At 45.5% G+C, this 27,132-nt stretch overlaps 1 long non-coding RNA gene across 5 annotated transcripts; it reads right to left on the bottom strand.

Moving 5' to 3' along the window:
- Positions 1-10,685: 10,685 nt before the first annotated feature.
- LOC102550980 (uncharacterized) lies at positions 10,686-17,819 on the bottom strand. Of its 5 annotated transcripts, none has more exons than XR_010066594.1 (4): positions 17,681-17,819; positions 16,445-16,542; positions 11,538-11,667; positions 10,686-11,394 (listed from the first exon to the last, which is right to left on the bottom strand). It is a non-coding gene; the product is annotated as an uncharacterized LOC102550980 (long non-coding RNA). The 5 variants fall into 5 exon arrangements; XR_005505200.2 differs by lacking the exon at positions 17,681-17,819 and adding an exon at positions 16,987-17,073; XR_005505201.2 differs by lacking the exon at positions 17,681-17,819 and adding an exon at positions 16,999-17,066.
- Between the last annotated feature and the right edge of the window lie 9,313 nt (positions 17,820-27,132).

Below are 27,132 nucleotides of genomic sequence, written 5' to 3'. Positions count from 1 at the left end.
GAACATTAAAGTAAATTAGAGGGAAACAAAGTACAAAGTAGTTTCCAGATTTCTAAGCTGGACTGCATGGTAGATGTTGAAGGTAGAAACAACCGAAACAGAAGAAAAACTCCCAAGTTGGGGATTTTGTTTGTGACAGTGTCTCGCTATGAAGCTCTGGCTGGCATGGCTCACAAAATAGACTCGGATGATCTTGAACTCATAAAGGCCCACTTGCCTCTGCCTCGAAAGTGCCGAGATTACAAATGTGCACCATGCTTAGAAGGAACTTGAAGATTTAAAGGGAGACATGCAGCTGAGGAGGATCTGAGAGGTTGGAGTAATCCACTGTGAATGTTACAGGTTGCTTGTCATGGTGGCAAGAGCAACTTGCTAGGGAGCAGAGAGCCATGGATGATGAAGGACGCAGGTCACAGTCGGCCCACAGAGCTGCTGAGGTAAGCATAGCCCGGCCTCCTCCATAGTGCCAAAGCCCAGCTCACTGGAACCAGGAAATGATGTAGCTAGCTTTCTCTTATTGCCTTTCAGCATCCTAGAGCTCTATTAAAAAAGACTAATAAACATTACTCCAGCTGACAAAACAGAAATGCTGACTACGTCCAACTCCAGAACACAGAAGGGTACTTTGGGCTCTGAGGGGGTTGTTGGTAGCTGTGGAATCTGTCCCCTCGGCTCCTTTATACACATGTACAAACCTCCGGGAAACAAAGTAAGTTCTTCCACATGGAGAAGAACGTCTCACCCTGTCCGTAAGATGGGGAGATACATAGTCCAAGTACTAACTATACCTGTCACTTGCTTTAACCCTCAAATCCAAACAGGGTTTCTCAATACCCTGCTACTTAAAACAATTACATGAATTCAATTCCTAGCACAAAGATTTTAAGGAAACACCTGCAAAGTAACCAACAATACAACTAGTATAAAAGTAAGGAGAAAGTGGTTTCTTCTTCTAACCTGATCATCTCCAGTTGGTCTTCGAGACCCATTAACATCTATGTACAGGAGCCAAATAGGTTGATGAAATTTTGGGAGAAACATATGCCAGTATCCCAGCTTGTTTCAAGTCCCTCATAGTAGCATAAACACCAGCAGTGTCTATAAGGATACAGTATTACTCCTGGTCTCATATTTTGATAGGATTAGACCTTTCTGCCCCAGTGATCCTCACAAGCCTGTATTCCAATTGCAAGGTCTGAGGAAATGACCATACAATGTACCTATGGACCAATTAGTCTCTGGTTAAGCTGAAGCTCCATCCCCCACCATCAACAGCTCCAGTTGTGAATGGCAGTGTCGTTTTCCACCCCCTGGACTGGTTTAGAGTAGTGTCTGTGAATAGCTTACAAGGTTTGGTATTGCCAGTCTCCCAGCACACAGGCCTCTAGCAAGTGGCTAAAGGTCCTTTCAGAGACTTAGATGGAGATCCATGATGGGTGCTTGTAGCACAGCTGTAGGACCACTCCTCAATGACAAGAATCCTCCCATTCAGCCACGGGACTCATGAACTGGCTTAAGTCTAGATTGAGTGAAGGGGGATAACTCATCTGTTTGGTAAATCAAGTCAGGGGCCAATAGAACAGAATGTTCTTCGACTTCATGCCAAGAATATTATGACCAATTAGCTAAAGTCAAAATTTCCTAGAGACCTGGTAAAAAGTGAATGCTTAATGGCATACTCTGAAATTTTTGCATGTTAAAGCCCTAACCTGCCGTGTTATGGTATTCGGAAGTAGGTATAGGCTGGTGAGATCGCTCCGTGGGTAAAGGCATTGCTGCCAAGCCTGACGACCTGGTTAAATCCTGGGGCTCACATGGTAGAGAAAGAGAACTGCTCTATGCTGTCCTCTGACATCTGCACACATGTGAACATGTGAACATGTGAACATACGAACGTGTACATGTGAACATAGATTGGGTGTACATGTGAGCATGTGTACATCTGAACCTATGAACATATGAACATGTGTATGTGTGAACATAGAATGTGTGTACATATGAACATGTGTACATGTGAACCTATGAATATATGAACATGTGTACACGTGAACATGTGAATGTGTGAACATGTGAACATGTGTATGTGTGAACACATGAACATGTGAACTATGTACACGTGAACATGTGAACATGTGAACATGTGTATGTGTGAACACATGAACATGTGAACTGTGTACACGTGACTAGGTCCTAAGGATTACATTCTCATGAATGAGATTTATGTTCTCACAATAAGACCTTCGGCACCTTCTCTGGGTTTTAGTAAAAAGACAACTATCTATGAACTAGAAAGTGGACCTGACTAGACACCAAGTCTGCGGGCGTCTTGATCCTGGACTCCCTGTCGTCCAGAAATGTGAAAAATGCTTGTACTTGAAGCTACTCTGTCTCCAGTGTTCTCCTTATAGCAGCTCAAGCAGACCGAGGCAAGGCCAAGACGCTCTTCCTACTGACCGCCCCTCTGCTTGCTGGCTGCTGTGCTTAAGCGATACTCGGGATCCCATCATTCAACCTGGGATTCAGCTCTAAGGCAGCATCTGCCTGCTTTCCTGTCTCACACGGGAAAACCACCTCAGGGCTCTCTAATGCATTCTTCAATATCTTACTATTTTACCTCTCTCTAACATAGCCAGGCCTTAGTGACATGAGGCCTTTCAGGCTCCACAGGAAGTATAGTGGAGAAATAAATGCAGTTTCCATATGATAAGTCACTCCAACTTTCCTCTGGTTTTTAGACTCCCTTTTTTACTTCAAGTGTATCCCATCCTCTTTAAACATCTGTCAGAAGTAAAGGCAGAGTAACTGTCCCAGCTTGCTTTCTATTTTTGTGATAAAACACCAGGACCAAAAGCAATTTTGGGGAGAAAAGGTTTATCTCAGCTTACAGTTATCGTCCACTATAAAAGGAAGTCAGGGCAGGAACTCAAGGCAGAAACCTGAAGACAGTTGTTGAAGCAGAGGTCATGGAGGGGTGCTGTTTACTGGCTTGCTCCCCATGGCTTGCTTAGCCTGACTTCTCGTAGCACCCAGGATCACTTCCCTAGGGGTGACATCGCCCACAGTACACTGGATCTCACACACATCAATTATTAACCAAGAAAATGCCCTATAGACATGCCCTCGGGGAATCTGACAGAGGCGTTCTCTCGATTGAATTTCCCCATCTTGGATAACTGCAGCTTGTGCCAAGTTGACAAAACAAAGCAAATGAAAAATAACCAACAGCGATGTAATAGATGCGATTACAAAAGCAGAGGCAGGGACTTGGGGCAGGAGATGGGGATGGCTATGGGGAGGCAGGATAGAGAGCAGAAAGAATGATACAGTTGCATATCTGTATGAAAAACACCATAGTGAAGCACATTGCTTACTTTTTTTTTTCTTTTCTTTCTTTTGGAGCTGGGGACCGAACCCAGGGCCTTGCGCTTGCTAACATTGCTTACTTTGTATGCTAACTTAATATATATATATATATATATATATATATATATATGTATATATGTATATATATGTGTGTGTGTGTGTGTATACATATATATGTATATGTATATATATACATAGTTACACACTACAGAAAAAAAAAACATGTCAATACTAAGTTAATACTAAGTTTTCAGGGCTGGAGAGATGGCTCAGCGGTTAAGAGCACTGACTGCTCTTCCAGAGGTTCTGAGTTCAATGCCCAGCAACCACATGGTGGCTCACAACCATCTGTAATGGGATGCTCTCTTCTGAAGTGTCTGAAGAGAACTACAGTGTACTAATATATAAATAAAATAAATAAATCTTTAAAAAAAATACGGGGCTGGGGATTTAGCTCAGTGGTAGAGCGCTTACCTAGGAAGCGCAAGGCCCTGGGTTCGGTCCCCAGCTCCGAAAAAAAAGAACCAAAAAAAAAAAAAAAATACTAAGTTTTCAGCCAGCCTGTAGTCTCGAGCCAGTGAAGGTCTGAGTGAATGTGTCTGTTTGACATGAACTGGTCATGTCAAAGAAACAGGGAAAATTAGCAAAGCCGTTCCCTTGGTGAGCTGAGTACTGGCAAAGCTGTCTTCCTCTGGTCCAATTAGGAGTGGTTACAAATGATTCACAAGGGTGTACAAAAACTAGCAACTGCAGCTTCCCCCTCCAGGATGACTACAGCCTGATCTTGTTCCCTACAGAGACCTCCTACAGTACCGGGTCTCAACCTTCCTAATGCTGTGACTGTTTAAGGGAATTCCTCTTGTTGTGGTGACCCCCCCAGACATAAGATTACTTTTGTTGCTACTTTATAATTGTAATTGGCTGTTGTTGTTGTTGTTGTAATTTTGGTATTGTTATGAATCATAATGTAAATATCTATTTTTTTCAGATGGTCTTAGGTGGCACCTGTGCAAGGGTTGTTTGACCTTTAAAAGGGTGGAGACCGGTAGGTCCTATGGAGACTAGTGAACCCTCCTGCAGTGCTGAAAAACTGGATGAGGGCTGAGTGGTGGGTGCACTCCTTTAACCCCAGCATTCAGGAGGCAGAGGCAAGTGGATCTCTGTGAGTTCAAGGCCACTCTGATCTACAGAGTTCCAGGACAGCCAGGCCTACACAGGGAAACCCTGTCTTGAAACAAACAATGTGATGGTTTGCAAACGACTGGGCCAGGGAACTGCACTATTAGGAGGTGTGGCCTTGTTGGAGCAGGTGTATCACTGTGGCTGTGGGCTTTTAATACCCTAGTCCTGGATACCTGGAAGTCAGTATCTGCTAGCAGCCTTCAGATGAAGATGTAGAACTCTCAGCTCCTCCTGCACCATGCCTGCTTGGATGCTGCCATGCTCCTACCATAATGATGTTGGAATGAACCTGTGAACCTGTAGGCCACCCCCAATTAAATGTTGTCCTTATAAGAGTTGCCAGTAAAACCCTAAGACAAACAACAACAAAAACTATATGAGGTTCCAGGGATGATCATCACGGAAGTTAGTTTGGCTCTGTCAGAGTGTGCACACTACCTTGACCCAGCTTTTCTGCACGTGTGTGTGTGTGTGTGTGTGTGTGTGTGTGTGTGTGTGTGTGCGTGTGTGTGTGTGAACTTCCTTCCTTCTTTGCCTGAGTCAGGTTTCCAGATCCAAGCTGTGTAACACCAGCCCACTAATCTACACACATTAACACACAATATTGGCATGTCTAGCAAGTGTCCTTGGATCAATGAATTCTTCCGTGTTATATTCTGCCTGCCTCAGAATCTAATCCTGCATCTGTTCCTAGTTTCTGCTGCTACTACACATTAGCCAGACCTGGTGCTGCTGCTGTACATTGTCCCATTTATCTATTTATTTTTTTCCTCCTACTCCTCCTCCTCTTTCTCCTCTTCCTCCTCCTCTTCCTCCTCCTCCTCTTCCTCCTCCTCCTCTCCTCTCCCTCCTCTTCCTCCTCTTCTTCCTCCTCCTTGGTTTTTCAAAACAGGATTTCTCTGTGTAGACCTGGCTGTCCTGGAACTCACTCTGTAGACCAATCTGGCCTCCAACTCACAGCTCAGAGATCTGCCTGCCTCTGCCTCCCGAGTGCTGGGATAAAAGGTGTGCCTGGCTAGGATTGATTCTCTTTTCTTAACGGTGGATGTGCAGCGGTTACATGTGTGAGTGTTGGTGCACACAAAGTCCAGAAAAGGGTGTCAGATTCCCTGGAACTGGAGTTGTGAGTGGTTGTAAGTCATCTGACTTGGGTGTTGGGAACCAAATTCAGGTCCTCTGCGAGAGCAGCATGCACCCCTAAACACACAGCCATCTTTTCAGGCCTGAAAACTAAAATTTAAAATATAAAGTTTGTTGGTTGGGGATATATTCAAACCTACAAAAGGTGGCCATCTCTTTTCTCTCAGAAGCAAGAGCTACAGGTAGGCGAAGACCTATAAAGTTACCCATCAGCACAGGAGGACAGATAGATGCTCTCCTCCGCTGCTTGAACAGTGCTGACTTCAGCACAAAGGCGTTCTTCAGCCGAGAAGCCCTGCTGTTCATCAGTGATGTTCACTTTGGTTAATTAGAAATACTGAAATAACATGGGAATACTTTTGCTGGCATAAAAGAGCATGAATAAATTATATAGAAGCCATGAGTAAACAGAACATTCACGTTAGCTTTTCACAATGGTTCCCATCCAAACGTCTCAGACTTGAAAATGCTCCAGAGTTCGATGTGAGGGGAGGAAGAACAATGCCCAACTCTGCTTCAGAGGTGTAATCAGCTCTGGGGAACAGACAGCGAGCTTCCGGGTAAGGGCTTAGTTTCCCTGAAATCTACTTGATCCACGTTAATAGATGTGCTTAAACAGAAATAAGATGTAAATTGTTGACAGAGCCTGGAGTAAAATTCCCTTTCGGGCCCACCAGAGAGAGGTGTAAACTCTCTCTCTCCCAAGGATCCAGAGAACTTCAGAAGGATGCAGAGAGTAGATGTTCTTACCAGAGTAACTGTTCTCACAACAGGAAGAACAGAGCGCCCCTGGTATGACGTCGACTTCCTCCCCTAAGGAAGACATCCACACGCTGTTGTGTAATGGTCGGCCCAGCCTGCGTAGTGCGATCTTGTCTCAGAAACTGAAACAACCGAATAAACAAAGAATGCCCTGCAGTTTTCCGAGACACCGAGTCTGGGGGCCTACATCTCATTTGCTACCCTCATCCTCTGCCAGGACTTACACGCTGCAGTTTCCTGGGATGGCTTACAAGCAATTCCAGCAGGCTCCTCCCAGGGACCTGCCGCCAGGTGCATGCAGGCATGTAAAAGGACTGCTTGGGCTGGAGAAATGGCTCAGCGGTTAAGAGCGCTGACTGCTCTTCCACAGGTCCTGAGTTCAATTCCCAGCAACCACATGGTGGCTCACAACCATCTGTAATGGAATCTGATGCCCTCTTCTGGTGTGTCTGAAACCAGCTACAATGTGCTTACATATATAAATAGATTAAAAAAAAAAAAAAACTGTTTGCCCCCCCAGTGGACTCTCTCTCTGTTCCCATGTATTCCTGGCTGGTCTCTTTCTCCCCTTTTCTGTCCTTCTCTGTCCCTCCTTCTCTGCCTCATGGCTCTGTTTATCTGCCTCTACCCCTTCTCCAGGCCCCCACTCCTCTCCCTTCCCCCCAATAAATCCCCTTCGTGCTGTATCTGTTTCATGGTGTGATTTCTCAGGCAACGCCTTGGCATGGGCGTACCGGGTACCACCCCCCCCCCCACGCACACACAAACTGCATTGTATTCATAACATCCATAGCCGTCTCTCAATGCACAATGTCTTTCCTAGGTGATCCCAACTCTTCCTTTTACAATCAGTGAACATTTTAAAAGATTTATAACAATGAGAAGGCTCAGCAGTTCAGAGCACTTGCTCTGTGTCAGCGGACTCAGGTATGAGTCCCAAACATCCGTAACTCCAGCCCTAGGATATCCAAATCTCTCTTCAGAAGTACATGGCGCGCGCGCGCGCACGCACACACACGCACACACACGCACGCACGCACGCACACGCAGGCAAAACAATCATACACAGAAAATAAAATAAATCAAATTTTTGTTTTTGTTTTTTTTTGTTTTTTCCGGAGCTGGGGACCGAACCCAGGGCCTTGCACTCTACCACTGAGCTAAATCTCCAACCAAAATAAATCAAATTTAAATTAAAATTTAAATTATAATTTAATTTATATAAATTAAATAAAATTTATATAATTTAATTTAAATTTTAAATCAATTTTAAATTTTAAAAATGCGTGTGTCTGTGTGTACCCTTGGAGCTGGAAAAGGGCATTCAGTTCCCAGGAGCTGGAGTTGTGAACTGGGGGTACTGGGAGTCTAGTTTTGGTCTGGAGCAGAGCCCTCTTAGCCACTGATGCACCTCTCCATGCCCTGGGATTGAGCCTTTTAAATACCTCTCGCCTCCATTTTCACCTCTTGTCTTCCCACACAGGAGTCGGAGTGCTCTTTCCAAATTTCTATTTGATCTTCTCTATCCTACTCCAATCTACTTGAAAACACCTATGGGCTTCCCACTGGCCTAGAAAAAATGAAACAATGTCAGCATGGCCCATAGAGCCTGGCACGTCTTCTGCAGCCTGCGACCCCCTCAATCTGTGTGTTTCCGCTCTGGCAAAATACACACAGCAGTCGAGTCTTCCAGGAAGCTGACACTGAAGGGAAGTTATCGAAATAAAAGGTTCCTTGCTAAATGCCTCGTGTTCAACCAAGAAAGGGCCAGGGTGGAGGCAGCGTTGATCAGGGAGAGCCCTGAAGAGCAATGCAGATTTGTGGACAGCCTCTGGCAGTTCAGTGGGTTGCTCAGGAGGAAAGATGTACTGTTGGGGGAGGGGTGGCTCGGGGTGGGGGCACACTGGGAAATCGGTGGGGGCTGTGCCACTGTTTAGGCTGTTGGCTAGGCCACCTGAGAAGGACGGGACCTCTGAGAAGCTGGGGTGGAACTGAAAGAGTTAACAGCCAGATGGTGTCAGCTGACCAGCTCTTCAGGGTTCTTTCCTGAAGGGGACTGTCACCTCAGTGTCTGTCACATGGGGTCACATAACAATAGCCCTTAGGAAATCTAATGGATTAAAGGACCTCCGTAACAAGTGACATTTAAACCCTGTAATTTAAAGCTTTGCAGAGAAGAGCGAGAATACCCCAGCCTGGGGAAGCTCAAAGTGGCAAAGCTTTCAGTTCTTAAAAGGAACCGAGAGAGGATACAAGAGATACTCGCGGTTGAACACAAAGGGCTTGGCACAACGTTCATGACGATCCACCGGCCTCTGCCTCCCCAGCACTGGGATTACAAGCGCCGGCCCTTGTACCTAGCTGGCTTGTGTATGGAAGTCGCGCCTAGACTGAGCCAGCTCCCCAAGCCCACTATGCATAGTTTCCATGTGCATTACCTTTATGACTCGGCCATCATTTAAACTTAGATATGAAATATGATTGTCACCAATGGAAACACGTTCTTCAGAGAACATAACCACGTGAGTGAAATCACCCATCGCTGTTGACAGGTGACACACCTCTGATGTAATGTGAGACAGCCCAGGCTCACTATGTAGCCAGGGGTGACCTCGGATTTGTAATCCTCCTGCCTCTACCTCCCAAGTGCTGGGATTCAGGAGCACCCCACCAGACCATGCTGTGTGGTCAAAGGCTTAGAGAGAAGAATTTGAGTCAGTATTCCCTGCTCTCCCATTTAGTCCTCCTGTGTTCCAGAACATGCCAGCAGGAGATACAAATCTGCTCTCCTCTCAAGCGGTTTGGCCTTTATCTGCATTTTTCCCAAGTTCCTTCTGGATTTCACATTTTTTTCCTGTTTTTTAAATTTTATTTTTATTTTATTTTATTTTTTATTTTTATTTTTTGGTTCTTTTTTTCGGAGCTGGGGACCGAACCCAGGGCCTTGTGCTTCGTAGGTAAGCGCTCTACCACTGAGCTAAATCCCCAGCCCCTATTTTTATTTTTTAATCCTTTTTTACAGTTGACTTCATCCCCATCCCAGTCTGTCACCCAACCACTCCCCATTTCATAACCCCCCTCCCCCAAGAGGATGTCCCCACACCCTGAGCCCCATCCTGCCAGGCCTTCCCACTCCCTAGGGCCTCAAGTGTCTCCAGGGTTAGGTGCCTCTTCTCTCGCTGAGGCCACACCAGGCAGTCCTCTGCTGTATATGTGTCAGGGGCCCATCTCAGCTGGTGTATGCTGTCTGGTTGGTGGTTCAGTGTCTGAGAGATTTCAGGGGTCCAGGTTAGTTGAGACTGCTGGTCTTCCCCTGGGACCACCCTCCTCCTCAGTTTCTTCCAGCTTTTCCCCAATTCAACCATAGGGGTCCCTGGCTTCCATTCATTGGTTGGAGATATATATACATCTGCATCTGACTCTTTCAGCTGCTTGTTAGGCCTCTCAGAGGGCAGCCATGCTAGGCTCCTGTCTTCAAGCACACCACAGCCAGTAGCAGCGTCAGGCCTTGGGGCCTCGCCTTGAGCTGGATCCCAATTTGGGCCTGTCGCTGGACCTCCTTTCCCTCAGGCTCTTCTCCATTTTTGTCCCTGCAGTTCCTTCAGACAGGAACAATTCTGGGTCAGAGCTTTTGACTGTGGGATGGCAACCCCATTCCTCCACTTGATGTCCTGCCCCTCCACTGAAAGTATTTTTTTCTGTTTTATTCTGATATTTCAAAATTTTGTAAGAGCCTTAGGCCTATGTCCCTGGTAGGTTCCTCCCTGGGGCAGCCCAGACCTTATCTCACCCTCTGTTTTGTCAAGGCTCCGGACTGTGTTATCTGGTTACAAAACAGATCCCTGAACTAATTTATATTAATTTATCAATACATTGTAATTCCAATAATATAAAGGAAGATTTGACCATCTAGAGACAAACACTATAGTCTTAGACATTATTCCTTCTAAATTAGTGAGTTGGTTTTTTTTAAAAGAGTTTATTCATTTTATGTATGTGAGCACACTGTAGCTTTCTTCAGACATCAGAAGACACCAGAACATTTTTCCATCTCTAAATGGTGATGGCTGCGAGCCACCATGTGGTTGCTGGGAATTGAACTCAGGACCTCTGGAAGAGCAGTGTCCTTAACCACTGAGCCATCTCTCCAGCCCTAGTGAATCATTAAATGTGATTCTAACCAGTTCATGACCTTATTTTTATCTTGCTTTGCATTTTTTAAGCTTAAATGCACTCTATTTAAAGACAACCTAACGACTCTTTTTTTATTTTCTTACAAAGCAATACCTCAACTCTAAATATGTCAAGGGCAAAATAAAAGCTCAAGATGACATCAGTCCCATTTGTCTAAAGTCCTGGTGTTATATGGGTGACAAACACCAGCCAGATATGATGACAGATGATAGATTCAAAGTAATCGCCCAATTTGTTAACATTTTTCCATCTCTAAAGCACCCTTTAAAGAAAGCATAAATGGAGTCACACCATCTTCACAGTAGTCTGGGCGAACACCATGCTATCTGGATTCCTGTGTTCACAGTTTCATTCTTCCTGGGTTTGTTCTTCAAGTTTGCCTTTGAATTATTTCATGTCATCTTTGATGTACTTTTGTGTCACCGTTTTCTCGTTAGTGGTGGTTTCATGACATCAACTGTGCTTCCAGAACCTCCGCCCTCTATCTGTAGCAGAAGGAGTTCCACCAGTATTGAGGCATCAATATTACCCTCTGTTCTACTGACTGTCTTGACCTCTTTCCTCCAGGCATAGCCCATTCTCTGTCTCCTGGATCTTGTAGATATCAGAGAACATCTTGTTGTGGCTGATAAGGTCCCAGTAGATGATTGTGGTGGCGGCTGGGGACAGCAGCCAAGCCAGCCCAGTGTAGCCAGGGAGCCGCTGGGAGCAGTGTGGAGCAGGAGGAGAAGCTTATCAAGTTAATTTTAAGTCCTGGAAGATATAAGTGCAAGTATCTGTTAGTGAATGAAGATTAACCCTGGACAGAAAATTTTTATTTTGGACCCAGGGCCTGACCTATGTTAAGCATTCTACTTCTAAAGTTGATCTTCAGACCCACCGAAACTGTTGCAAACCTGTAATTAAAATGGTGGACTTTTTGTCTTTCAGAAGAGTCCTGTGTAGATGTCCTCATCTCTACAAAGTGAAGCTTCGTTCTCACCATCTTCCCTTTGCATATGAGCGAGACTCAGGAGCTCTTTGTGACTGGGTAGGTAGAGCAGGGACAAGAGACGAGAGAACAGTAAAACTCAGATGCCTGGCAAACACTACCCTAGCCAAGGGGAGAAGGGAAACAGAACAGACCAGTGGTTCCAACCTTCCTGATGTGTGACCTCTTAATACAGTCCCTCATGTTGTGGTGACCCCAACCATAAAATTATTTCATTGCTACTTCATAGCTGTAATTCGCAGTCTTTCATAACACCTGACAGGATTTAATGAAAAACACCTCCTTGTGTTTGATGTTCTGAAAACCTGTAAACCCACGCCAGTCACAGGAAGACACAAGACAAACTCAAGTGGGGAGTCATGCCACAGAATACCTTGCTGGTGTTTCTGCAGGGTGTGGGTGGGGGTCATGCTAATAAAAAAAACAACAACAACAACAACAAAGGGAGACTAAGATACTTCACAGACTAGAGAGAGAAGGCAGAGCAATGAAATGCAACATGGTGGCATATCCAGGAGGTTCAGGAGGACTGTCATGAGTTCAAGGCCAGTCTGGCCTACATCTGTGAGACTGGATCAGGTAAGGCTACTTAGTGAGACACTGACTTTTTTTTTTTTAAAAAAAAAAGGGTCCTGGAACAAAAAGAGGACACTGATAGGAATAAAGTCTGGCCTTTACAAAAATTATCACTCACAAAATTGTAGCAACGCTGGTTCTTTGCTTCGATTATGTGTCACAGTGTAAGGTGCTGACAATGGAGGACAGGGGTCACACAAACAAGTGATCCAGACTCCCATAGGACAAGCAAGGGTACAGGACCTCTCTCTATGCCTGTCAACAGCTACACCGAAATCCAGACCTGGCTTTCTTTTATTTTCTGTTGGGTTTTAGTGTGTGTGCATGTGTGTGTGTGTGTGCATGTGTGTGTGTGTGTGTGTGTGTGTGTGTGTGTGTGTGTGTACGTGTGCCTGTCTGTCTGCCCATTGTCCATTTAGTTCTTGTTTTTTTCAACAGATTTCACTCAGTCCTGCCTGGCCTAGAACCTCAGCCTCCCTAGTGCTGAAATGATAGATGTGAACCACCATGACATACTCCCCAGGCCTCTCTCTCTGTCTCTCTGTCTCTCTCTGTCTATCTTTGTCTGTCTCTGTCTCTCTGTGTGTTGGTGTGTGTGTGTGTGTGTGTGTGTGTGTGTGTGTGTGAATATGGGTGCATGTAGTGCACATGTATGTGGAAGTCAGAGGTTGATATGAAGTCAGGTCTCTTCCTCAGTAGCTCTTTGCCTTTTTTTTTAAACCTCAGAGCTCACCACTTTGGCTAAGAGGGAGAATCGGTGAGCTCCAGGGACCCACGTATTTTGCATTCCAGGGCTGAGATTACAGGCGCACACTGCAGACCTAGCTTTTAAGGTTGAGTGCTGGAGGTCCAAACTCAGACTTTGGTGTGCACGCAGCAAGCCCTTTAAGGACTTCGCCCCTTCACAGCCCCAGGCCTGGTTTCCTGTTCAGTCTGTCCTCGAGGTGTGGGGTGTGGTAGCATCACCTGGAAGCAATACAGCCTCACTTGGGGATGTCTCTAATTGGTCAGAAAACCCTCCCATGTACAGGATTTTAAGCAAGTCCTTAGGCATTTGGCTAAGGATCACTATGCAGTCTTAGCTGGCCCAGAAAAAGAGATCACAGAAGTATGCCTTTACAGAAATTTAACGATTGTAGTTAATAAGTAGTAACTTGGAAGAAATGAGCATGGAGGGAAATCTGAGGAAGAGGCAGGCACATGATTGGAGCTCTCGGAATGAAGAGTGTTAGGACGCTGGGATCCTGTATGAATCCCCACCAAATGGTAACCACCTCCAAGGCTCCTGGGTGAGCATGCACTGCAGATGGCTGCCTCTTCCCACAAGCACCTTCTCCTTGACAATCTTGCTTAATAAGCTTGTGAACAGGGTCCTGACGGCAGGATAGTTATGTGAGGATTGTCTGTACTGACTACCCTATACAAAGGATCCAGTAGCAGGCAAGTATTCAATCAGTCAACAAAAGACGCGAACACATAACCTCCATTATGATGCCATTCTTGGGAGGAACAGCCGGTCGTCCTTACAGACGCTGGTTATGGAAGTGCAGCAATTTCTGTTGGCTGGATTCTATTGTTCTAAATGTGGTTTTTCCTTCCTGGACCTGCAATGCTTCCAGTAAAGCCATAATCCTTGGACTTACAGGATTCCTTGTTCAACCTAGCTCATACAGTGTCTTTCCGACCAAAGAGCTTCCTCTCTGGTCACTGAAGAACATCAGTGAGTTTCTACCGCATTATCCTTCAGTGGCTTCCACGACAGAACATGAAGAACAGACACTAAAGACTGACATGCCAGAGGACATCTGACATGGCCCGGTGCTGTTCTACAACCTCTAAGACATGCATTCATTTGACCAGTATATGGTGTTGTTTTCCCTTAGAAAACTTGGGTCTGAGATCCAAGGAGTAGAAGTGAGAGTTGGGGAATCAGGGGTAGTTTAATCTGATAAAGTAGAGACAGAGTTCAAGACCAGCCTGGTCTACAGAGTGAGTTCTGGGACAACCAAGTCTGTTACAGGGAGAAATCCTATCTCAAAACATTAAAAAAAGGTTGGGGATTTAGCTCAGTGGTAGAGTGCTTGCCTAGCAAGCGCAAGGCTCTGGGTTCGGTCCCCAGCTCTGAAAAAAAAGAAAAAAAAAAACATTAAAAAAAGACAGACAGGGGCTGGGGATTTAGCTCAGTGGTAGAGCGCTTACCTAGGAAGCGCAAGGCCCTGGGTTCGGTCCCCAGCTCTGAAAAAAAGAACCAAAAAAAAAAAAAAAAAAAAAAGACAGACAGACAGACAGAGAAAGAAAGAAGAAAAGAAAGAAGGAAAAAAGAAAGAAAAGAAAGAAAGGAAGAAAGAAAGAAAGAAAGAAAGAACGAACGAACCTCCCTACCAGAATAGCCCAGGCTGGTCTCAATTTACCTCAACTCTCCTGCCTTTCCCCTTTGATTATGGAGATTACCAGTATGTGCCACCACACCCAACAACCTTAATATCTTTATTTCCTATCCCTGTAATGTGGAGTTGTATATGTTTAGAGACATTCAGTTCAAAGAAAAAATGTTTACAGTGGGCATGATAGTTCACACCTGTAATCTCAGCACTTGAGAGGCAGATGCAGGAGGACTGCCACAAGTTCAATAGCAGCCCAGTCTGTACAGCAAGCACCTGACTAGCCTTATTATATGATGATCATATCTCCTTATTCCACAGAAAGGATAAAAACCTAAGACTTAAAATCTCTCAATCAATCTCTCTCTCTCTCTCTCTCTCTCTCTCTCTCTCTCTCTCTTTCTCTCTCTTCTCTCTCTCTCTCTCTCTCTCTGTTTTTCTCTTGCGTTGTCATCATTACATGTAGATTCTCTTTTACTTCTTTTTGAGACAGGGTCTTACTGTGCAGTCCATGTAGCCTCAAACTTGCCATCCTCCTGCCTCAGCTTCCTAAGTATTACGATTATAGGCAAGTAGCACCACGCCCGGCTTGCTATGCGGTTGTTTGGTTGGTTCGGTTTCCATACCCTCCCCATCAGTGCTGTCCTTACTCAGGAGTTAGTGTGTGTGACGGAGAGCAGATGTGGCTCAGTCGACAGTGTGTGGATCAGCCCGCCTACTAGCAACTCAGCACCACTGCTACCCTCCCTGGACCCCTGAGAATCACAGGAAGAAAAGCTGGGAGCTACCTTTTCCAGACCCCTTCCCTGTGGATCTGAGGCAGGATAGAAAGACAGGGAGAATTATGGAGACTCAGGAAGGAAAGGGAGCCCCGTACCCCAGGCTGGCTGGCGCCTCTTGCGAGCTGAGCCTCAAGAAGTCCAGCACATCTAACATTTGCCATATAGGTTGCCTAGGTACAGACGGACAGTACTAGTTTTATGGGAAGATGTGCTCACATGAGAATGTGAAAATTCAATGAGCTAAGGCAGACGTGACCTTCAGGTATGATCTAGTTTTCCTCTCAGACGTTCTCCAGGAATTTCACCAACAAGACTCTTAACTTTTACTTGGAAAAGACATCCTCACTGTCCACAGTCCTGTGACCTGGGGTTTTATCAGTTGTGATCTTGTCCAGAACTACCCTGTGACCTCAATAAAGTTTCTTTTCTCTTCTCTCTTTCTTTCTTTCTTTCTTTTTTCAAGGCAGAGTCTCTCTACATACCCTGGCTGTCCTAGAATGCTCTGTAGACCAGACTGGCCTCAAACTCACAGAGATCCCCCTGACTCTGCTCTGCCTCCCCAGCGTTGGGAATAAAGGCATGTACCACCACACCTACTTTCACTGAGTTTTTTTTTTAAAGACTTATTTATTTATTATATATAAGTACGCTGTAGCTATCTTCAGACATACCAGAAGAGGGCATCAGATCTCATCACAGATGGTTGTGGTTGCTGGGATTTGAACTCAGGACCTTTGGAAGAGCAGTCAGTGCTCTTAACCACTGAGCCATCTCTCCACTCCTTCACTGAGGTTTTTTTAACAGCCCATCAAAAAATAGTAACTTCAGACATCATCAAAATTGTAAGCAACTACTGTAAAAACCGTGAAGTACATACAACCCTCTGAGAAGCCACACACACCTCCATACATCATATGGTTTCTATTAACCCCTGTGTTTAAATCTATGTCAAGAGTCTCTCTCAATAAACTTCAATTCTGCTTCATACTGGTTGTCTTAGTGTTCTATTGCTGTGAAGAGAAACCATGACCAAACATTGATAAAGGAAAGCATTTAATTGAGGGTTTGCTTACAGTTTCAGTGGCTCAGGTCATCTTCTTCTTCACAGTGGGGTCACGGGGGCATGCAGGCAGATGTATGTCAGCAATAGCTGACAGTTACAGCCTGATTCCTATGCAGAGAGAACACACAGGCTTGGCATGAGCTTTAGAAACCTCAAAGCCCACCCCCAGTGACACACTTCCTCCAGCAAGCCACACCTCCTAATCCTTCTAATCATTGCAAATACTGACTAAGCATTCAAATATATGAGCTTTATGGGGGCCATTCTTACTCAAACTACCACACTGGCCCACTCTGAAATTCTTTTCTGTGACAAAATCAGCTTTAACTGAATGGAGGTCTCTTGAAAGAACTCTCAGGACTGCTGTGGGGAGCAGCATAGGCTGTCATCAGCTCATCTCTGCTGCCATCAACAGTTCCAGGTCATGAGACACACTTGTATCTCACTTTGGAGAGCTAAAGAAAGGAGGCCATTATTCTCTAAAGACAACTGCAGCCAGATCTGTGGACAAACAGGAGAGCTATATCCAGGGAGCCCCAGGGATCTCCGCACACTGCTGCGCACTACTGAGGTAACTGGAGGGATCTGCTCAGGTCCACTGAGAACTCTGGTGTTGCTATGGGTGATTAAAGCTACTCAAATCTGACATGCTCCAGTGTTCTGAGTTCCAGAATTCCCGAATGAAAGACACACGCATGCACGCACGCACGCACGCACGCAGCCTTCTATTTTAATATGCCCTAAACAGCTCAATGGCTGGGCCACTCCCAAACTTCCACATTGGTAACACCTCCCCTCCGATACTCCTGAGTTATTACTTACTAAAATTTATATCCCATCTTTGCTCCCCTAGGCCCAGTTCGGGGCTCCCTGGAGCTGCTTTGCCTGGCTCTAACATGACTGGTATTTTTTGGTATGATTGTTCTTTCTTTTGCAACTCTCAAGCCTGGATCATATTCCTTTCCTGGCATGCCGACTCTCCATCTCCTTCCTTTTCTGATCTCCTTGCCCCGAATCCTAAAGTCCCGCCTCTTCTCTCTGCCCAACCATTGGCTGCCTACAACTTTATTTACCAATCAAAGCCAACCCGGGACAAGCCCCCATCCCCCGCCCCCCCGCAACGTCTCACTCATGGAGTAAGTAATAACTCACTCGTGCAATTTTGGGAACCCAATTAACATAATGAAAGCGTTAAACCAAATTCACCACAGCCTGGAACCTTCCTAACGACTCTTGAGAGCCTCACTTGTTTGTGCTTCAGGATGAGGTCTTCGGTGGCACCTTTCTGATGTTTGATGGTGGCTTCTCCAACCTTGGGATGGCTAATTTCAGGTCAACTTGATACAAGTTAGAGTCGTCAGGGAGGAGGGAACCTCAGTTAAGAAAATGCCTCTAAGCCCCGCATTGTGGTGCATATCTTCAATCCTAGTACTTGGGAGGCAGAGGCAGGTGAATCTCTGTGAGTTCAAGGCCAGCCTGGTCTACAAAACGAGTCCAAGACAGGGCTACACAGAAAAACTTTGTCTCAAGAAACAAACAAATAAAATAAGAACAAAAAGAGAAAAGAGAAAGAAAATGCCTCTACAAGTCAGGTCATAGGCAAGTCTACAGGCGTTTTCTTAACGAGTGATTGATGGGAGAGGGCCTGGCCTCCTGTGGGTGTGGCCACTCCTGGGCTGGTGGTCCTGGGCTCTCTAACAAAGCAGGCTGAGCAAGCCATGGAGAGCATCCCAGTAAGCAGCACTCCTCCGTGGCCCCTGCATCCGCTCCTGCCTCCAGGTTCCTGTCCAGTTTGAGATCCTGCTTTGGCTTCCCTCAATGGACCATGATTCGGGATATGTGAGCCAAATAAACCTTTTCCCCGCCACCCCAAGTTGCTTTTGGTCATGGTGTTTTATCACAGCAATAGAAACCCTAACTAAAACAAAACACTCCTCTTTATATCCCAATGAATTGGTCGTAACCCCAATTCATATGTGAAAACAAAGACGGTTTTAAATTATCTGACTGAACTGCAATCTCATTAGATGTCCAGACAGTCACACTAGTTCACTGTGATTTTAGGAATTGACCAGTTTTTTTTTCTTTTTTTTTTTTTTTCTTTTTTTTTTCCGGAGCTGGGGACCGAACCCAGGGCCTTGAGCTTGCTAGGCAAGTGCTCTACCACTGAGCTAAATCCCCAACCCCAGGAATTGACCAGTTTTTAATATTTGGCCTCTTTTTCCTTTTCAGTTATTATAATGGTTACTTTCATACTTCAGCCTAGCTAGGCCTTAATAGCCAAAGGTATGAGAGAGAAGTTAGTTTGGTGTGTGTGCTTGTGTGTATTTAGTTCATTTACAATGCTGGGGCAGGAAACATAGCTTTGAAATCATAGACTTGTTAGAAATATAGAATTCTCGAACAGAAATGACAAGCATATTATTATTGGACACTGGAGAAAAGGCGACCCTTGGTATGATATGCATCGTGTTGTAAGAATGGATGAGGACTAGAGAGGATAACCAATGAACTTAGAGATTGCTAAGAAAAACGCAGAAGATTTGGCCTGCTTTCTCCTCGATGCTTAGAGCAAAATATGAGAGGAAAGAGATAAATTGAAAGGTAATTATTAAGCAAAAAACTATTTGATTTAGGAAATTTCTCAGTTTATCCCTCCGCTCCTCTCTCTCTCTCTCTCTCTCTCTCTCTCTCTCTCTCTCTCTCTCTCCTTTTTCGAGATGATCTTATTTTATTGTCAAGGCTAGTCTTAAACTGGCAGTCCCCCTTCCTTGGCCTCCCAAGTAGCTGGTAATATGGGCAAATGCCACCCAGCTGCTTCTGGTGCAGGCAGTAAGCTCTAGAACTGAAGCCAAGTGCATAGCTGGGCAGACTTTGCTGAGTGTAGATGTGTGACTGGCAGATTTAATCAACCGTCTCAGTACAAGCAGGAGAGATCTGGGAAGAACTCACTTACATCACAGCCTGGGTCTCTGTGACATATATCATAGACCGACACATTTTTTGAGACTGTTGTAGATACAGAAACACTGGCACGGAGCTAGAGAAATGGCTCAGCGGTTAAGAGCGCTTGCTGCTCTTTCAGAGTACCCAGGTTTAATTCCCAGCATCCACATGGCAGTTCACCTGTCTGTAACTCCAGTGCCAGGCAGGGCTTCTGACAGCCTCACACAGATGGACATACAGACAAAACAACAATGCACACAAAGTAACAATAAATTTAAGGAAGGGAAAGAAACACCAGCATCTTGAAACAATGGAGAGAGAAACAGAATGAAATGAGGGACGACTGTCAGACTTCAGGGATTCCACAGGCAGGAAGTGAGCTGGCAGGATTACTCACCAACACGGATGTGATGCGACTCAATAAGGAGGAAAAATAACTCCAAAGACAGAGCCCCTGGTGCTGAGATCAGAGATGGCAGCGCTTCCTTAGGCGCGGATGAGGTCAAGCTGCAAAGAATCTTCCCCAGGCTTCAAAACCTAGTGAAGGGGCCCCAGCTCCATTTTAACTTTGTTTGAACCTGGGGCCTCTATTAGTCCTTGCATTTTCTCCCTCTTTTTTTTTTTTTTTTTTTTTTTTTGGTTCTTTTTTTCGGAGCTGGGGACCGACATTTTCTCCCTCTTAGCATGGAGAGGTCTGTCTTATGTTCAAATGACGTTATATTTTAGAAGCAGATGATGGGGCTTGTTTTTTTGTTTGTTTGTTTGTTTGTTTTGTTTTGTTTTTCAGGTCTACAAAGAGAGGTGAACCCAGCTCCAGACCAGACCAGAGAGACCCCCTCCTCCTCTTCCGGTTCAAGTGATAAGGTGCGTGAGGTGGTTCGATACCTAGATGAGATAGATGTCGCATGTAGGGGTGTCGTGAATGTACCCTGTGCATGAGATACATAAGAACTTGAGGGGTCGGGGGAGGGCGGACTCTCCAGGCTTGAACAGTATCTCTCATGTGTACTGGAGAATCAGGATATGCCCTTATTTAGAAATAGCCATTTCGGGTGGAATCAAGGTGACATTATACTAGGGTGATCTTGACGTGCGATTGCTAACCTTCTAAGAAGCCTTGGAAGGGCACAGTTCTGTGAGGAAAAAGCCTTGTGAAGACAATGTTAGAGATCGGAGCAATGCAAGTGTACCCAAAGGTTAGCAGCGACCGCTATGGCTTGCTAGAGAAGCGCACAGTGATTCTTCAGAGGGCCTCCCGACGGAGCCAGCTAGCTCCACTGGTTCTTTCATTTTGGATGTCTTGTTTCCAGAACTGTGACAGGGTAAATTTTATTATTCTAGGCCATCTCTCTGCAATAATTTGTGAAAGCATACCTAGGACACTAATCTAGTCCACATGTAGGCGTTGACCGGTACTTCATCCTTTAACGTATGTGTATGTGTGTCTGTGCTGCAGGTGCCCTGGGAGGCCAGAAGAGGGAGCTAGATCTCCGGGAGCTGCTGGTACAGCAGCTGTAGGCTGCTGGATGTGAATTCTGGGAACCAAACTCTAGTCCTCTGGAAAAGCGGGAAGCATTCCTTTTGTTTTGTGTGCTTTGTTTTGCGCAGGGTCTCACTGAGTAGCCCTGGTTGGCCTGGAATTCACTCTGTGCATCAGACTGGCCTCAAACTCACAGAGATGCCTCCGCTTCCTGAGTGCTGGGATTAAAGTAGCAAGGAGCACCTTTAGCCAATGAGCCACCTCTCCGGCCCTGATCATTGTATTTTTAAATACACGTATTTTGTTTAACATCTGGGTCGCAAATCTTTACTTCCAATATACCACTTAGCTTTTCACATTGTCAGTGTCGCTGGTCTCTGTGCCCTCTGTGTGTCGACTTCTGCAATGCTAGAGATCAAGCCCAGGGTTTTATACGTGGAGGCAAATGTAGTCAATGCATGAAACTTTCTTTTCTTTTCTTTTTTTTTAAATTTTTTTAATTTCTTTTTTTTTTTTTTTCTTTTTTTCGGAGCTGGGGACCGAACCCAGGGCCTTGTGCTTGCTAGGCAAGTGCTCTACCACTGAGCTAAATCCCCAATCCCGCATGAAACTTTCAATGTAAAAGATATAAGCCTTTTCCTTTATGTTTTATGCTTTTTGTGTTCCATTTAAAGAAACCATTCCCTGATAGCCTGGCAGTGGTGGTGCATGCCTTTGATCCCAATTGGGAGGCAGAGCCAGGCAGATCTCTGTGAGTTTGAGGCTAGCCTAGTCTACAAAGCAAGTTCCAGGACAATTGAGGCTGTTATACAGAGAAACCCTGTTTCGGAAAACCTAAAAAAGAAAGTAAGAAATCTTTCCCTGAAACCACAAGAATATTCCCCTTTATTTTCTTCTTTAACAGTTTCTGAATGGTGTCCTGGCGTGGGTAAGATTGCATAGATGGCCTCTTAGTCCAGTCTTAGAAACCTACTCTTACGGCATTCTCTCTAAAGCATCCCCCAGCAGTTCTTAGGTGTTCCTAGACTTTTAATGTTTATTAAGTCAGAACCTCATCAACACATTTCTGATATACAGATGATGGGAGGCGGAGTCTCTTAGGATTGATTAGCCACCTGCCCCACCCAGGCTGTACACACATCTTACATGCAGGGCACTTTCCAGTGTCAAACTACCTCTTTCCCCTCTCAAATGCCAGACTTGCTTCTCCGTAGGCTTTGTCACCTCCCACCTCCCTCCTTTCCCATTCACGTCCTGCCACTCCTTTTCTGGGAGCTTGATTTTCAGTTTCCTCTAAATTCGGTCTTCGGGGAGCTCCTGATTCTGGCGGCTGACTTCCCAATCTCTCGAGCTGCCCATCTTCCTTCTTTAGAGAAGGAATGCTTTAGGCACTGTAATTTTAGATACCTTAGCCACCCTTATATATCACTGTACTCGGCTGGAGACACAGACATCGAGTTTGTAATGTTACGGCATGGGAAGTTTCAGCAGTGACGCGCATTGCCTACTTAACCAGGCTGACACCATTTTCAGCTCCACATTTGTCCTGTGTGTCAGTAGATTGAAAAAGAAAACTTGGCTTTCCTAACAGTGGTTTGGGCCAGTATTTAGTTGGAAGGTTGTGAAAAGAGTAATTCAATTAAAAATTACTCCTGTTCCTATTACTCATCTTACGAATACTCAATAAGCAGGTACTGCGTCCCAAACAGTGGCACTGTCTGGGGTTCACGTCCTCAGTTGGGTGCCAGCCATTTTGACACAATAGTTATCATGAAATGTAGTAACTTCTCTAAGCGTTCTAGGGAGTGTGCAGAAGGCAGCTTGGTCATGACCGTGTCCTGAGTGCCTCGGTCTGAACTGTGTTAACAGGGGTTAAATGAGGGTTCTGGGATGGGGTGGGGGTGGGGGTGGTAGAGCACTTGCCAAAAACGTACAAAGTTTGGAGTTTGATGCCCGGCACTGAATGAAACCAGGCCTGTAGCAAACGCCTGTAATTCTTGCTTTCAGACGTTCAAAATCGTCCCTGAGATAGAGCGAGTTTGAGGCTGGGCGGAGAGTGGGGTGACTACAGGATAAGCTGTATGACGTCCCTGCCCTCAGGAACTCGGTCCACTGAAGGATAAGAAGATAACTCAATGAGAGATGGAGACAGTAACTAAGACTCAACAGATTGGATAACGGCTGTTCCCAATGAGCAAAGACGTTCAGTCTTCCTTCTACCAACAGAAAACCAAGCTCTCTCAAAACGCCTCACGCTCACTGAGATCTGATTGCATCTGCTTCCCAAGGGCTGGGATTAGAGGTGTGTGTCACCACAGCTGGCTCTGAACCTAAGTTTCCCTAGCCTTCAAACATTTACCAAACAGTGGTGGTGCATGACTTTAGAACCAGCACTTGGGAGCCGGAGGCAGGCAGACCTCTGAGTTCTGAGGCTAGCCTGGTCTATAGAAAGAGCGCCAGGACAGCCAGGCTTCACAGAAAAACCCTGTCTCCAAAAACCCCAAACTTTTAAAAATGTTTGTTTTACAGACACCCGCTTGCTTTTGTCATCCCAGCCTCACTACACGCTCTCTGTTCCTTGGCCTTGCTCAAAACCACCTTCTCTGTTTTCTCATTTGCTCAGACATTTGCAGAGAACATAGCAGAAGGCGCCAGCACTCGACTCATACGCTTGGCCAGGAACACAGCGCGCCTGCTGTTTCTGAGAACAGGGGATCGCTTGGGTCCCGAACGCCTGCATCTCTTGGCCTGAGAGTCTCATTTGGCTATAGGAGGGCCCAACCCATATGCCAGGCGGGCTGAAGCAGTAAGAAATAATTATGCTTGCCAGGAGCAATCCTCAACCACTGTGGGGTGGAGCTGGTAGGAGAAATATCCTGGCTTCCTGGCCCTCGTAGAAGAACAATCCTGAGTCTGTACATTCTATACTCTTTGAAGAGTCCCCACTAGGATGGAGCCCCCATTGCATGGGCCGTGCCCATCTCATTAAGGAGCATTTATTGGCACACTCCCCTCCTCTGCCCCATCTTCCTGTTCTCTCACCATAGTGCTTAGGCTCCCCCTCCGATAAACACATTCATCTGGAATCTGCTGGGGGGGCGAGCCTCACTGGGACAGAGTTCTGCCTGTGCAGCCTTAACAAAGTCTTCTCTCAGCTGGGTTGGTACTCTGACCTCTGACCTCCCTTCACCCCAGCTTCTGGGAGCCCTTTGTCTTTCTATCCTGGAGCCTGTCTAATTGCAGGCCTGACTAGCTTGTGCTGAATAGCTCAAGAACAACACCCTGGGCTTCCAGGTCCTCTTGGCTCCTAGCACTCTTCCCGCCCAGTGATGTTTGCTGAACAGGCTGGACTGTTCAAAGACCTTCTTACAGTTAATACACTCATCCTTCACAACTCCTGGGGAATTGTGTGACCCTTTGGTTGAGAAATGTTTACAACTGCTAAAATCAAGAGAGAAAATTTGTTACGAAGAAATTTTTCCCTAGTTCAGACCTGAAAGGAGGTAAGGAAGGGATCCAACAATTTGCAAGATTTAGTTCCTATGGGGACTGGAAAGATGGCTAAGGAGTTAATAATTGGTACTGCTCTTGCTGGGATCCCAGGACCCATATATAATATAAGGCTTACCACCGTCTGTAACTCTAGTTCCAGGGGCTCCAACGCCCTCTGGGCTCCGAGAACACATGCATGCACACGGTGCACACATACACATAAGTAAATAAATGTCTGTTTGTTCGAAATTTAACCAGGTATTGTGGAACTCTTAATTCCAGCACTTGGAGGTAGAGGCAGGCATACGCGTGTAAGACAGCCCTTCTCTACAGAGTGAATTCCAGGCCAGCCTGGTGAGCAGAGTGAGGCCATGTTTTTTTTTTTTTTTAAAAAAATTAGTTATTAATTCTGATAGATTTCTTCTTTCTCCTCCCTTTGTGGTGTTTGTTTGAGGCAAGGTTTCCCTTTGTATCCCCTGGCTGTCCTGGAACTCCTTCTGTAGATCAGGCTGGCCTTGAACTCAGAGATCCACCTGCCTCTGCCTCTGCCTCCCACTTGGGATCAAAGGTGTGCACCACCACCACCTGGAAAGTTTATCCCAAAACACCTATGTCAGGTGCTCTGATTTAGTGCATGCAGATGAATGAGGTTTGCTGGAACCTGCTGGGAGTGGTTCCAGGCCACCTCCTTTTCTTCTGAAGCCAAATTCTACAGACACTAAGGTTTTGTTTTTTTTTTTTTTTTTTTTTTTGGTTCTTTTTTTTTTTTTTTTTTTTCGGAGCTGGGGACCGAACCCAGGGCCTTGCGCTTCCTAGGCAAGCGCTCTACCACTGAGCTAAATCCCCAACCCCGACACTAAGGTTTTTTATTATGAAATGGTGTGTGCAGTGTTTGCATAGACTCTGGCCACATCGTTTCTAGACTTAAGTCATCTCCAGGATTCTTACAGAACTGGATATAATGCAAACTGTTTAAGTGCTGTGTCATCTATGAAGTAAGGTCTCCATTTTCTTTTCTTTTCTTTTTCTTTTTTTTTTTAAAGATTTATTTATTTATTATATATAAGTACACTGTAGCTGTCTTCAGATACACCAGAAGAGGGCATCGGATCTCTTTACAGATGGTTGTGAGCCACCATGTGGTTGCTGGGAATTGAACTCATGACCTCTGAAAGAGCAGTTGGGTGCTCTTAACCGCTGAGCCATCTCTCCAGCCCTTCTTTTTTTTTTTTTAAGATTTATTTATTTTTGTATGAGTACACCATAGCTGTCAGACACACCAGAAGAGGACATCGGATCCCAGATAGTTGTGAGCCACCATGTGGTTACTGGATTTGAACTCAGGACCTCTGGAAGAGTAGTCGGTGCTCTTAACCACTGAGCCATCTCTCCAGCCCAGGTCTCCATTTTCAATAAAGATGCACATTTTCACCAAAATGTTGGATTCTTTTTGTTTGTTTTTTGTTTTGTTTGTTTTTAAAGATTTATTTATTTATTTATTTTATAAGAGTACACTGTAGCTATCAGACACACCAGAAGAGGGCATCACATCCCATTACAGATGGTTGTGAGCCACCATGTGGTTGCTGGGATTTGAACTCAGGACCTGTGGAAGAGCAGTCAGAGCTCTTAACCACTGAGCCATCTCTCCAGCCCCCAAAATGTTGGATTCTTTTTTTTTTTTTTTTTTTTTTTGGTTCTTTTTTTCGGAGCTGGGGACCGAACCCAGGGCCTTGCGCTTCCTAGGTAAGCGCTCTACCACTGAGCTAAATTCCCAGCCCCAAAATGTTGGATTCTTAATTTGAGGGATTTTATTTATTTATTTAGCAAGCATTCTACTCTGTCTTCCGCTCTTGAATTTCCCTTCTTTTCCTTCATTCCTCAAGCATGTGCAGCCCAACATCCCTTTTCAGCAGTCTGTCATGGTCTGGCCTCATCTCTCTGCTCCAACAGCAGGATAAAGGTATAGTTGTAAGTGTCAGGGTCAGAGTTTATGGAAGTGCAATGGAATGCAGGAACTAGGCAAAGCAGGAGCTCTGGGTCAGCCAGAGTATGTGTAAGAGGTGGGAAAGGCAAGATGACATGGTAAATAGAATGTATTTTGGGAGGAGTCAGTGATGCTTCACTGCCAACTCACTGTGTCAGAATCATCATGGAGAGCACCTTGAGCATGGCTGTGGAGGCGTTTCTCCAGCAAGGCTGACCGAGGAGGGAAGGTTCTCTCTGAATGTGGGCAGCACCTTCCATGGCTGAGCTGAGCACCAGTGGCCAACCCTCTCTGCTCCCTGACAACTGATGCAGTGTGACCACCTCACACCTTGCCACTGGGTTTTCCTACTACAGACTATGTCCCCTCTTAAATGGCGAGCCAAAATGATGCCTTCTTCCCTTGAGTGGCAGTGAAGGAAGCAGCTAATACAGGACATCATGCAGGGGATACATGAACCCTGAGCCCTCTTCTCCCTACAGCAGGGTTTTTCATATTCTACTGACAGCCTCAGAAGTTCCTCTCACTTTAGGTATCTAAAAGGAATGGTGCTGCTGGAGTCGCTCTTTCTCTTCACAGATAAAGGTGACAGGCTCGTCCTTTCTAAAGAGCAGGAGCCAGGGGAAGCCTTTAGGTCTCTCACTGCCAGTCTTCCTCAGTCTTTCAGGATCATCTTGCTTACATCTGGGAAGTGAGAGATAGCAACATTCCGTTTCTGTTCCTTATCTTTAAAACACTGGTTTGCTGTCTGTAGATCTAATTTAGATCACAATCTCCCAGACTCCTGTCTAGC

The sequence above is a fragment of the Rattus norvegicus genome, chromosome 5 (genome assembly GCF_036323735.1).
Source record: "Rattus norvegicus strain BN/NHsdMcwi chromosome 5, GRCr8, whole genome shotgun sequence".
Classification (NCBI taxonomy): Eukaryota; Metazoa; Chordata; class Mammalia; order Rodentia; family Muridae; genus Rattus; species Rattus norvegicus.
Note: the sequence above shows the minus strand (reverse complement) of the source record. Positions and strands in the feature narration are given on the sequence as shown.